This window comes from Odocoileus virginianus, chromosome 24, assembly GCF_023699985.2.
Source record: "Odocoileus virginianus isolate 20LAN1187 ecotype Illinois chromosome 24, Ovbor_1.2, whole genome shotgun sequence".
NCBI lineage: Eukaryota > Metazoa > Chordata > Mammalia > Artiodactyla > Cervidae > Odocoileus > Odocoileus virginianus.
Genome location: NC_069697.1, coordinates 23,661,022 through 23,675,239, shown reverse-complemented (window position 1 = coordinate 23,675,239; position 14,218 = coordinate 23,661,022). Strand labels below are relative to the sequence as shown.

The 14,218-nt window shown below is 39.1% G+C and overlaps 1 protein-coding gene across 6 annotated transcripts in view; it reads right to left on the bottom strand.

The window, feature by feature from the left end:
* The window catches only part of CBX5 (chromobox 5), a 35,458-nt gene that overhangs the window by 18,490 nt on the left and 2,750 nt on the right, over positions 1–14,218 (bottom strand). The window contains exon 1 of one of the 6 annotated variants that reach the window (XM_020895130.2): positions 1,099–1,200. The exons of 4 other annotated variants lie outside the window; for them this stretch is intronic. The gene's annotated coding sequence lies outside the window, so the exon portion shown is untranslated. Of the gene's footprint in view, positions 1–857; positions 1,052–1,098; positions 1,201–14,218 lie in introns of those variants that run through there. One more of the 6 variants, XM_020895126.2, reaches the window with a different exon arrangement.

Genomic DNA, 14,218 nt, shown 5'->3' with positions numbered 1-14,218 from the left:
TGGGCTGTTCAGTAATTAAGACTCAACTAATCCAAATATTAAGGAGGTATCTCTCCTCTTAACTGGAGCTGACTTTGGGCCAAAGGAAGAGGAGGAGGAAAAAAGAGGTCTGGTCGCAGACTCACATCAACATGAAGCCTCAAAACACAGAAGAACCATTCATAGACCCAAGGAAAGCTGAAGTAAGGCAACACAAATGGAAATTGAGTTAAGCTCAGAAATATGCACAACCAGGGGGTACGCAGCAGAGACTCTAGTGTTTTAAATTCCCTCCTTGTTGTCACCACAATCATTTTTAAGAATTCTTCCTTAACCATGTTAAATGGTGCCTAGAGTCTGGATTACAGAGTAGCAGGGATTGTTTTCTTAGCTGAACTCCATTTTTATCTTGCTGTAAACCTTAAAGCTTTTTTTTTCAGCATTCTAAAAATATTTTCTTTCTGATCAGATGACCACCCCAGGAGTAGGAAAGGTCACTACTAATCTCAGAATTTTGTCTTTGTGTACCATAAAAAGTTGCATTAATCAATTTACTTCAAACTAGCATAATTTAGGGAATTATTCCAAGAATATATAGTTGTAAATCATACCTCCAGAACTTACTAGCAATAGGTCTGCCCACCCAAAAAAACTGTATGTTTTTATCAAAATACTTCATTTGGATGAGGGAGTAGGAGTGGGGGGAATGTAAGGTAAGGAGTTTCACAATAATTTTTCCACGAATTCAGATGAAAGTCCTTTAGGTTCAAGGGGAAAAAAAAAAATCTGATTTATTTAAAATAAAAGCAGCCTCCAACCTCACCAGAGACAGGAAACGTCAAATTCCAGGGAGAATACCCCACCCCACCCCCACTCACCTTGGAATTTCCGGGAGCTGAGCAGTTTAGGTCTGAGCGCCAGGGTTAAAACCAGCCCCGGGTTAGACGCATGCAGTTAAGCATTGTGACTATGGCCTCCCCTGCCTCACGAGGAAAAACAAGGATTTACATATGTGTTCTTCAGTTTCAGGGAGGAAAGAGGGAAATCTCCCTTTATACCTTCATGCAGAAGAGGAGCCCCAAAGGCAGAAGATGAATGGGGGTTCCCTCCTTTACCTACCGGATCGCCCCAGTTCTTTCTTTCCCTCTGGGCTAACAGGAGGGGCCTCCCCTCCCAGGTCTGGGGCTTGGCGGGCTGGCAGCTCCCCCGCCCCCACCCAGCTGCCTAGGCGCCACTGCGCAGCTGTCCCAGTCCGTTGCCATGGCAACTGGCAGCCGTACTAGACTAAGGGGGGTGAGAAGCAAACGGAAAAGTTAAAAGGCTTAACTTTCCTTTTCAGAGAAGGCTGGGTGGAGAAGTTGGAAGGTACCTCCCTTGGCCTCAAGTCTAAGGCATTCAGAGCTCCAGGGAATTGGCTCTTGGGTTTTTAAATCCAGAATTTGTGCTTGTTTCTCTAAGAGCACTGGGAATTTAATCAATAGCATTTTAAGATCTAACAGGATTATCGCTCTACTGGAAGCGGGGGCGGGGAAAGGCTAGATCCTTCTACAACACGATCAGGACAAACTACCGACCCCTTAATCCAGCCCACCAGGAACACTTTAGGCAAGGCCTTTTCTACCATCTGTCACTGAACAGTTAATTAAAATTGGGAGGGGGCAGGTGCAGGGAGTAACAAGAAAGGGAGAAGAGAAGTATTTCAAAGATACTATACAACTTTCCTTCTTGGGGGGATCACTAGATTCAAAAACAGAATCTAGGGACTTGAAGCACGACCGAAGAATCTTTCGACTAAAATTATAGATAGAAAACAATTTAATTCTCCAGTAGTTTTTAAAAACAGAAGGGGAAGGAACAGTCCAGTCACAACCATTGCTGTTAATTGAAAACCACTTCTCAGTTGTTTTTGTAATATTATAAAACAAATTTTTAAATAATTACCCACTTGGAACATTAATTATACAATATAATAATTAAAACCTCGTGTATTAAAAATTCCTAATACTTGACAAAAGGAGGGACTAAGATAAAGAAGAGAGACTTAAGAGACTTGCAGACCCATGAATGTTCCTTTCTGCTGGCCTTAAAGAACATTTTAGAGAGCTCCACAACTCTGCTCTCTTCTTTACAGATATGAGTCTTTTAGAGACAAAGGCTGCTGCCACAAGAGAGTATGAATAAGGGACAATCAAAAGCAAAGAACCCGACTGAGGGGGAGAAAAAAAAGAATGGTGATTCTGCCTATCAAACAGAAGAAACTGTAGGGTATGAGAGCACAATGGACAGTTTTCAACTATGAGAATTTCTTCAACTTTGAATAGACTCATCAGGAAATCTGAGTAAAATCTGCCTTTCTCGACTCTTCCTAACTTTTTAAAACTTTTTGTAGTTAAGCGATATGAAAACAATGCCAAAGGAATTAGATCAGAGTTGTGATTCTGTGATTAACTTGCCATGTGTGATCCTGAGTAAATAAATTTTAGGTCTAACCCCAGAATCACTAAAGGGGGTCAAATAAATCCCCACTGCCTACCTCCAAGGGAAAGGGTGAGTTTATGGTGAAACCACAGGCTGGTAAGTCCCTCAAGAGAAGCTTTTATAAAATATTACAGGGCCTAATACAACAGCAGCAGGAAATACGTGACCTTCCAAATTCCTAAGCCATTAAGCCATATCACATGCAGTAACTCCCGCAGTTCAACATGTTAGAGAGCAAGAAAGGAGGAACCTTGTCTTTGTTAACCTGGTGCTGGTAAACCAATAAACTTTCAGAGAAAAGGCAGGCAACCTTTTCTCTCAAGGGCAAAATTCTTACTCCTTAAAACTCAGGGAAACATTGGAGATTGCAGAATGAAAAAACAGCAGTTCTGTGAAGGGATAAGGGAGAGGAACGAATGACAGCAATACTAAGATTTTAGTGAAACCTTTTAGGAAAACAAGGGAATCCAATGAGGAAAGGAACAAAAACATTCTGGTGTCCATCTTTCTCCTTAAAATATCAGGGAATAAAGAACCAGATCAATTCCCTCTTTCCCACTCTTAACAACTGGCTAAAAGGCACATGGCTAAGATCCTTTTCTCTTTGGGAAATGGGTTTTGCAACAGCTGACAAATCAAATTGGGCCTGATGCCAGGAGTCAGAGTCCAACCATAATATTCTGTAAAGAATGGCATGCAATTGTCTTGTAAATCTCCTGGACAGTCACAGATCAGAAGCTGGCAAGGATGACGACATAGTTCTGATGGAATGTGTCTTATCTTAACCTTGAAGTTACAGATCTGCTCAGGAGCAGCAGTAAGAAATGAGAAATGCACTCAGACATCGGAGGGGACATAATTCTCTTTTAGACAGTGCGACCCAGTGTGTTAGGGTCAAATGAAACACAAAGCCAGACGGACAATTTAAGGGCTAGAGCCTGGACCAGATAAAGCATCTAGACTGGTGGTTCACGCTGAGCTTGGGAGGAGGGAGTGTTCCAGTGTGAGAAATGAGACATGGCTGGCAGGATGATGGAGAGATTAAGGTAGAATCCCGATACCATGACGGAGGAAGAGAGGCTGAGCCTCTTGAGCACAACCTTATTATCCTTATGGAAATCTCCATGGGAAGGGGTGAGCTTCTCGAGTCCCATCTTTCAAACATAAGAGATCTCGGCCTTTTCTTGAACACACGCAGGAACTCTCTGGTAAAGGCATCAACAACTACAGACAGAGTCCAGCAATTTAACTGCCCATCAGATCACGAGAAAGAGCAGGCCCCACCAACCCTTCATATCAATGATACAAGGCAAATTCACCTTATAGGCAGGCCCCTGTGTGCTGGGGGAAAAACACCTAAACCAGGGAATCTGGTGAGAATTCAGCCTTGGACAAACATCAAAGACCTTTGCTGTCAGGCACAGTCAGAACGCACATTCCAAGTCGATGATAGGAAACCTCTTTAACAGATGAAATCTTCCAGAAAAAAAAACAGGAAGAGGTGAGGAGGTGAAGCAGAGAGGGACCAAAAGAATCCCATACATTGTAAGGGTAAAAGAAGATTTAAAAAAAAGGTAAAAACTGCCAGTCCCCAGAAATTTAGAGAGGGCATCACAGAAAGCTGGGGCAACCCAGAAGAATAGTAAATGTCATGATTAACTGGTTGCATTAACAGATCAATACTGGAAACAGAGAACCACTCATATAAGATTGTTGGTTTCTGTACTCTGCCCAATCCCTCCATTCACTACTTATCAAAGTCAGTTGTCCTGGTGGCTTTTGCATTTTCATGACCACTTACAAGCAAAAGCATACACACACACACACACGTGTGTACATACACACACACAGTGTGTATATATATATAAACTAGGACTTCCCTGGTGGTGCAGTGGGTAAGAATCTGCCTGCTAATGTAGGGGGACACAGGTTGGATCCCTGGTCCAGAAGATTCCACATGCCGCAGAGCAACTACGCCCATGCACCACAACTACTGGGCCCACACTTTTTAGCCTGGAAGCCACAAACAACAACTACTGAGCCTGTACACCTAGAGTCTGTGCTCCTCCGCAAGAGAAACCACCCCAATGAGAAGGCCATGCACCACAATGAAGAGAAGTCCCCACTGACCACAACCAGAGAAAGCCCGTGTGCAGCAGTGAAAACCCAGGGCAGCCAAAATACACATACATACATATATATAATAATTCTAAGTCTTTCTCTAAGCTTTCTTTGTATTGTTTAAAAAGTAACAAAAGCAACTGCTAAGCTGCCTCACTGAACTATCTAATGAACTATCTGGCAGTGGTAGTCAAGTGTCAAAATGCATTAATCAATGAGCTCTTTTACAGAATTTTAATATAAGTTTTATAAGCACACTAAGAATGCAAATCTTCTATAAAAAAAAGTCAATTCTATAGAGCAGCAAAGGTCCCTCTCACATGTGTTAATTAAATATGCCACTGACAGGCGACTTCCGTTGGTCCAGGCTTGAGAAACTCCCAAGTCTCCCCTAAGACCCTTGGGGAAAGCTGTTGGCTTATGTGAAGATTAAACTGTCAGCTACAGTGTTGTCTTCAAGGCGTCCTCTTTACAGCCTATTGTAGCAAATAAAACAGATGAAAAGAAACCAAATTTACAGAACCATTTTAATCTGGTCTGTATTCTTTGCTCTTTATAGATCTAGAAGTACCAATGGTTTTAGGTTTGTCACACATACAGCATAAAACTAAAATACCCTCTATAAAGATGTTTTCTTCCACTAGATTTATGATTTCCAAAGTATTAGCCATGTGGCATCTTAACAAAAACACAGCATAGAGATGCACATTACAGCTGTCCTGGCTGTCTCAGGTTTTGTTAAATGGGCTGATAACTATCACTCTACCTCCACCAAAAGCCTATGAGCATCCAATTCAAGAGGAGTTAAAAGCTTTTTAAATGTCTATTTAAGAGACTGGATTAGGAAAGAGTTGAGGAGGAAGATTAACTGTGGTCGTTAACACCCCTATCATTAACAAGCCACATATAGGCAACACAAACTTTATTAATAGAGAGGAGTGTGGAAAGAGGAAATGCTTCTCCCTTGGCTAGCAGAGCTCCAGTTCGCCATCCTTGGCCTTAAAAATCAGGCCAAGGCACTACTTCCACCAGTCACAGAATTATTCTGGGGCAAAGTATCCTATTTGCTGATTATCTAACCCTCCCGCGCCAGCAAGCAAGGGAGTAGAGTCTTTTCTTCCTTTAGATTAAAACACACACATTATAAATGGAGATAAAAGCTACCCTATAAATTTCATTGTAATGTCCTCTAAGCTCTGACCCCATTAAAAAATATAAATGAATGTGTACTACAGCAGTTCTCAGAACAACTCAGTTTTACATTTGGTTCATTGGTACATTTAGCGGTAACACAAATTCTTGGTATCTCATTACCACATCACAATCCCACAAAATAACCTTACATGGGATTTGTTTTTCCTATATTCAAATCTACTGTGTTTCGTCTCTTAAGTGTCTTACTTTCTCTAAATTTAGTTAGGGAACACCTAAGCCATCATGGGCAAGAGGTTAGCTATTCAATTGTTTCTTGATTCAAGAGAAAGTAGAATTTGGTACCACTAAGGGGAAATGTCTTCCAGATGGTGCCTCTGAACACCTCTATCCTTGGAATGTACTGAATCTCTCAAAGTACCACAGTCTCTGGTGTTAATCTCACACCAACCCCTCTCTATTAATTAAACATAATGAAGCATGAACTAGTAGAGCTTGTCACCTTTCATGAGGAACCTGGCAATTTCTCCATAAATTTTAAGAAAAATGGATAAGAGTACCATTTGAGTAGATGACTGCAAATCTCAGATTTTTACATATCACTTTGGCAAATCATGTTCACAGAATATGGAGGGGTTAAAAGAGAACTGAAGTGCCCATCCCCAATTAAAATCACAGTCATAAAGCATTTCTCAAATAGTCGTAAACTTAAGATGCACGCCTATCTAGCTTGTCAGCAGCTTAAGGCCTACAATGGCTTCTTCAGATCAGCTCAACATTTCCTCTATTTGAAGGAAGAGCTTCTACTATGCCTAACAATTTACATTCTACCATAGTCTTAGTTTACCAAAGACATTCAAGAGTCATAAAAATTAATTTGCATAACCATAAACTAAAATCACTAATGTAACTACTGAGATGGTATTAGACTTTAGATCAGTATGGTAAAATCTGATTAACACATCCTGACAAGTTTTTATATAATTGGAATAAGAAAGATATCTCAGACTGTAAAACTTCCAGGAGTAAAAGAGCATTCCCTCAGCATATGGCATAGTTTTGTGCTCTGCCATTACCTTGGTGTATTAGCAACATGAATTATATTGAAGTCATAGCCTACAATTTAGATAAATAAAATCAACCCAGTATTGAACTTTTTCCCATCCCATACAACGGTATCCTTGGCAGCTCCTTGGCCATCTATTAAGATCCTGACCAATTTCTCTCTGTGGCAATTTAAAAGCTGTAAAAAAATACATAATGGGTGATGACAGGAGAAACAAACCCACACCAGAAATTATTGAACCTTGTACATCTTTGCAAGTGTCTCTATTGACATATAAGTGTGAGTTACTACGCTACAATATCATAAAAGTGTGCGCTACACTTTAGATATATTGATAGTTAAATGCAAAGAAAGGCCACCATCAGATAAATGGCTTAAGGGATGGCCAATCTCAGACCACCCAGCTCTTCCACTGAGCATTCTGACACATTGCTTAAGCCAAATAAGATGTTTTTGTCCAGCTTCCAACCATCATCCCGACTCAGAGCCTATGCCAAAAGGATAATACAGTAATACTGACCCTTGCTCTAAAATTGTCTGGTTGGTTATATATTTACTGAGAGCCAAGTAAGTGTCAATAGTCCATGAGCACTGAGTTTAAGCCCATCTTCAACTTAAGAACTAAGCTGAAGTATCACCAAGTCTCTCCTTGGTTCAGTCAGCAATGGCTAGCACCATCCCAAAGGTTGTTGTAAAAAAAAACCTATTAAAAGGGCAACTAGTTAACAGTCAGTATCAGAACTAGGAATAAGATGTGGGTCCTATCCCAACTAGATCACTGGAAAGTTGAACGAGACAGGTCACTTAACCTAAGGTGTTAGCACTTTGCCCTGCTTATCTCACAGGTCTGCTGTGGGGGAATAAAAAAATTAGAAAACACTTTTAAATATATAAAGCAGAGAATTTAAATGTCTGATAGTAGATGAAGTTAAAAATACACTTCTATCTTCTGGAAGAGTTTGTATAGGATTGATGTTATTTCTTCCATAGAAGTTGGTAAAATTCACCTGCCAAGCCATTTGGACCGAGTTTTTCTCTGTGGGAAGGCTTTTAACTACAAATTCCATTTCCTTAATACACACAGGTATAGTGAGGTTCTTAATTTCTTCTGAAGTGAGCTTTGGTAGTCTGTCTTTCAAGGAAGCCATTCATTTTATCCTAAACACTAAATGCACTGGCAAAACTTCATAATTCTCCCTTGTAAAACTCTGACAGTGTCTATAGGATTAGTAGTGGTATCCCTTCTCTTATTCCTAATGTTAGTAATTTGTCTTTTTTTCACTGATCAAACTTGCTCACTACATTATCTTCTCCCAAAAAAACAACTTTCAGTTTCATTGATTTTTCTCTGCTGGTCTTGTTTTATACTTCATCAACTATTCACTGCTTTTACTTTCACTATTTCCTTTCTTCTGCTCACTGTGGGCTTGATTTTTTAAAATTGAATGAATTTGTCATGTAATGCTGTAAGTTTAAGGTATACAGCATGTATATCTTTGATACATTTATATATTGTAATATGGTGGACACTGTAGTGATGTTTATCACATTATATAATTACAGTATAATATTATCCCATATTCATGATACCATGCATTAGGTCTTTTTTGATTTTTTATTTTTAAAAATAATTTTATTTTTGGCTGCACTGGGTCTTCATTGCTGTGTGAGGGCTTTCTTGAGTTGTGGCGAGCAGGGGCTACTCTTCATCGCGGTGCACAGGCTTTAGGTACGCTTGCTTCAGCAGCTGCAGCTTGCAGGCTCTAGAGCATGGGCTCAGTGGTTGTGGTACATCATGTGAACCTTCCCAGACCAGAGATCAAATTCATGTCCCCTGCATTGGTAGGTGGATTCTTATCCACTATTTCACCAGGGAAGTCCTGCATTAGGTATTTAGAGTTTATTTACTACTTATTACAACTTTGTACCCTTAAACATCATCACTCATCCCTTTTTCTAGGTTAAGCCAGAAAGACTCTAGATCTTTCCACCTTTTTGAAAAAACCTTTTATTTGTATTGAGGTATAGCAGAGTACAATGCTGCAATAGTTTCAGGTGAATAGCTAAGGGACTCAGCCCTACATCTGCACCTGTCCCTTCTCCCCTTAAACCCCCTCCCTTCCAGGCTGGCATGTTACACCATCAGCGTTTCCTGTGCTATATGGTGGGACCTTGTTTATCCATTTTAAACATAGCAGTGTGTCCATGTCGATCTCAAACTTTGTCTTTTCAATTAAAGCATTTACTACTATAAATTTTCCTCTAAGCACTGCCTTGGCTGTATCCCACACATTTTGTTATGTCATCATTTCTTTTTATTCAGTACAAAATATTTTCCAATTTTTTTGTGTGATCTTGTCTTTGATCCATAGGTTGCTCAGAAGTATATTGTTTAGTTTCAATTATTTGGGGTGTTTTCCAGGTGTCTTTCAGTTACTGATTTCTAATTCCATTACAGCCAGAAAACATACTTTGTATAATCAAATCCTTTAGAGATTTATGACAGACGGTCTGACTTGTTAAATGTTGCTATGCACTTGAAAAAAAATGTATATTCTCTGCTTCTGTTGGGTGGAATATCCTATGAATGTCTATGGTATCAGGCTCATTGACAGTGCTGTTCCAGTCTTTACTGCTTTGCTGTCTACCTGTTCTATTAATGGGCTTCTCAGATAGCACAGTGGTAACAAATCTGCCTGCCAATGCAGGAGACTCTTGTTTGATCCCTGGGTTGGGAAGATCCCCTGGAGTAAGAAATGGCAGCCCATTCCAGTATTCTTGCCTGGAAAATGCCATGGGCAGAGAAGCCTAGCAGGCTATACAGTCCATGGGGTTGCAGAGTCGGACATGACTGACCCCACAGCACACATTATTTCAGTTCTTTTTTAGACTAAAAGGTGTTGAAGTTGCCAATACAATTGTGAGTGTGTATTATTTAGTTCTATTGTTTTCTTTCTTGTATTTTGATGCTTATTATTAGTTGTGTAAATTTTAGAATTATTGTATCCTCTTGATGAAGTGATCCCTTCATCACCTACATTAGTGTTAACTCCTTGCCCTACTTTCCTCATGTCTGTTATGGAAAAAGAACAAAAAAAACACTTTGGAAAGTACACAGGAAACAAAAGGTAAAATGTTTTATAACAGAAGTAGTTAAAAATAACTTTAATGAATTTTCTGAGCTATCTGTAAGTTTTATCTATCCTTGTCTCCAACTACACATATAAATGAGGCTTGCCTATGTTTATCAGATTACTAGATATAATTTATTGTTGTGAAATACTCAACAAATTAGCAGTATATTACCCTCCACAACTCCCTGTGAGGTAAGTGAGTCTTACTGATTTAGGGATTCGAAACAAGGCACATGGAGTTCAAGGATTTGCCTCAGAAACCAAAGATAGATTTCCCAGCCTGTTGGGTTGACCTCTTTGTAAAGGGCATTTTATTCCGACATAATTATGCCCGCTGGCTCAGATATGAACTTGTTTTATTCTAAGAATTGTAGATTACAATCAGAGAAACACTTGAATTCAATTTGGTTCCTCCACTCCATGGAAGAAATAAATAACGAGTGTGTTATAAAACTTGATCTTGAAGCAGTCCTTTCAATGACACCATCTCAATCCCATGCTTTCTGGTGTGCTTCCTAGCAATGAAACATGATGGAACAGGTACTCAGTAAGTCTGAAGAGTAAGACTGCATGTCGGAGCTTCCCTGAAGGTCCAGTGGTTAAGAGCTTCCACTGCAGGGAACTAAGATCCAGCATGCTGCACAGCCAAAGGAAAAAAAGACTGCAAGTGAAAAATTTAAAATCTAGGTCCATGACCTAGTTTCAGGTAGAAAAATCTGTCAGGTTTTTTTTTCCTTAAAATTCTGCTTACTCCCCTCTCTGAAAAGAAATTTATCTTAACTGAGGCAAAATTGACTTTAAGTGTTTAAGTTTGATGAACTAGTCTTACTGGATAGGAAATCCAGACTACACAGTCCTCAGCTTCATTGGAATGAATGATAACCAGTCAACAACTCAGTTTTCTGTCCCTCAAGTTCTAGGGAAACCCAGCTGGACTACATTGGCCCAAAATATAAGAACGAGTTTTTGATTTGCATTTAAAATTGACTCCAAAAATAAACTCCCAGGACAATCTAGGAGTCACTTCATAAAAAATGTTAGGTCTAGAGAAACTGTTAGTTATCACCTAGCCAATTCCTTCCATAAGAAACTAAGGACTAAATGGCTCACTTTGACTTCCCCTACTCCTCACCACTTGCTTCTCATTTAAAAAAATAACCTTTTCTTTTTTGAATTAGGTAATATTTATTTGGATAGGGATTAAAGAACCAGGGTATAGTAGTCTGAATGGTGCCCCCCACCCCACCCCCCCCACAAAGATATCCATGACCTAATCCCTCAAAGTTGTGACTATTTATATGGCAAAAGATGTGCTTTAAAGATGTGAAAGGAGAAATTTACCCCAGATTATTAGGTGGGCCTTAAATGCAATCACACGTATCTTTTTAAGAGGCAGGAGTTCTGAGAGAGACATATAGAGAAAGCACTGTGAAGACAGAGCAGGGAGTGAGGAGGCAAGGAAAATAGACAACCACCAGAAGCTAGAAAGGCAAGGAAGGGATTCTCCCCTAGGGCCTCCAGAATGGGCTCAACACCTTGATTGCAGACTTCTGGCCTTCAGAATTGTGAAAAAATAAACTCTTGTTGTTTGAAGCCACCAGGTTTGTGGTAATTGCAGCCACAAGAAACTAAGACACAGGGGAAATAAAAGTTTAAAAATAATAAGCCAAACATTTATAAAACTAATTACTGATGCAAAAAAAAAAAAAAACGTGCTTTAAATGACCCAAAGAATGTCTAAATCCTCTAATCTTTCATTTTAAAGGTAAGTTGAGGCAATCAGAGGATGCAATTTACCTAAAAGGATGGCAGATCTGAGAAGACAAATTCAGAAAGGTCTAATATTTACATAGCTGCTAACAAGAACAGAGTAGGTTTTCTCCCAAACATGCTAGCTGGTAGAGCTCCCGGGCAGACTAAACATAGGCAACAGTTGTCACTGTGGGTGTTCTGCCAACACAAGTGTAAAGTTGTCATCAGAAATGAATATGTGGCTTCGAGTGGCTTACAGAAATCCAACAAATCTGCGTCCTGGACTCTGCACAAGCCAACTCTTCTCAGGATGACCTGGACTCCTTCCCATTAGTACAATGATCAGTTAAAGCCATCCTCTACAAGGAGGGAAGGGAAATCAATTTATGTCAGAGAAAAAAGACAATTGCCCAGAGTCCAGGGTCATCAATAACAATGTGTAAGTATCAGCCATACTGAGTCAGTTATAAATGATATCTAGCACTATAATTTATTGCTTTTAAAGTAAACATCCAGAGCATTTAGGCCCAATTTCATATTAGGTGAATGGAAACAAAAACAGACCAAGTAAAAGGACAAGAAAAAAATGCTTTACCAGATGTGATATGAGCTATTTCAATAAGATATAAAAATTATGCTATGTGGTTAAATAAATGGTAAAAGCAAAAAATACTAGTCTTCCTCAGAAACCTCTGTACCCTGGATAGCTTTCTCTGTTTTCCAGAAATGTTGTCAAGGGCTCTGAAAATCACCAGAACTTTCCTAGATATATAAAAATCCAGTCAATTCAAAGGTATGCTGTCTTTGTCTTTCCCCAGTTATCATCCTGCTCACCTACTACCCGAGAGAAGCTTTCCACCTACCGGATTTCAGACAGACTAATGAAGATGTGTTATTTTCCCTTTTAGATAACAATCATTTTATGTTTGGATGCAACAGGATATGCCTCTAAGTTCTAAGCACAAGTGTCTGAAATTTTTGTAACATACACTCAGCATTTTGTATTGCTAAGAGTGTCTAAGTTAACAATCAAAACAAGTTCTCCAAAAGCAAGAAATAAAAGTCTAAACTTATGATTTTCAATATGAAAGTCTCAAGATTTCAATTAAAAACTACTCACCAAAATTTCCCCACCAGAGATATGTTTATCAGACCTATTAACTATGACAGTGTAAGAGAACTTAAAATAAAACAAGCAACTTTTACTCACACATCACAGTAAACCAAAAAGTCTAGGTGCAAGTCCTGAAAATTTTCAAATAAAAATATACTATTAAATAACATCAAATAAAGGATCACTGATTAATTTGTTTATAGACCAAAGTAGGTAGGGCTGGAGATGGAAGTAATCTACTCAGAGAGTAACCTAAGGAGGCATGTTTTGGTTTACCTGTTCTTCAAGTCAGTATTTCTTTTCCCCCAAAGTATAGGTCTCTAAACAGCTGAAAAATCAGTTCAGCAGAAATCAACCTGTGTTTTTAAAAAAATGAAATAGAGTACTATAAATGAGAAAATGTCAGAATGCTTTGCATATCTATTTGTATAGTGAAACTTTAAAGGAAAGAGGATTAAGTCAGATGAGAATGTAAGAAGCATCTGAAGAAAAGTCTACCTCTCCAAAAATTTATTTGCCATTATTTGAGGAACCCAAACACAAGATGCAATCAGTATTTAAATGGAAAGAAATGGTAAAAACGTTAATGTAGCTTTCCTTTTATCCAATCAAACAGTGATCACTCTACATCTGAAGAGATAATCATAAGGACTTAGTGATCCATTTACCAAAGAACACTTCCTAAACACTTCACCCATCTTCTCTCTAAATTCCAATTGGTAAAATAAAAGATTTTGACAAGATAATCGATTCTACCATCTGTCATTTCAGATCAATGGTTTTCAAGTGGAAACTCTGCACCCTTCCCTCAAAGGACATTTGGTGACATTTTGATTGTCACAAGAAGAGGTGTGGGGGAGGTGAGATGCATTTATCAGGCTCAAAATGTCAATATTGCTGAGACTGAGAAACTCTATAGTAGATCAAGACTGTATTCCTTTCAAACCTAAATAAATCAGGAACAGATGGGGCTTCCCTGGTGGCTCATATGGTAGTCTGCCTGCAGTGCAGCAGACCAGAGTTTGATCCCTGGTTCGGGAAGATCCCCTGGAGAAAGGAATAGCTACTCACTCCAGTATTCTTGCCTGGACAATTCCATGAGGAATTGGCAGGAGCCAGGCAGGAGCCTGGCAGGCTACAGTCTATGGAGTCGCAAGAGTCAGACAGGACTGGACAACCAAAGCTTTCACTTTTTTTTTCACCCTTAATCTGTATCACTTTAGTTCTTATAAATGTTAAAAACAAAGTAGCTGCATTATTAGAATACCTACAAACAGCTTACAAGCAAGTACAAAGTAGGTTTTCCTTTTGCAAGTGCCAAACAGAAAAATCTTTCCTCTGTTCACAATAAGCTCAGTTAAAACCATCTTCCTTTTGTATGTCAGAAAGGTCTCTACTCATAACAGTACTTCATGTGTATCT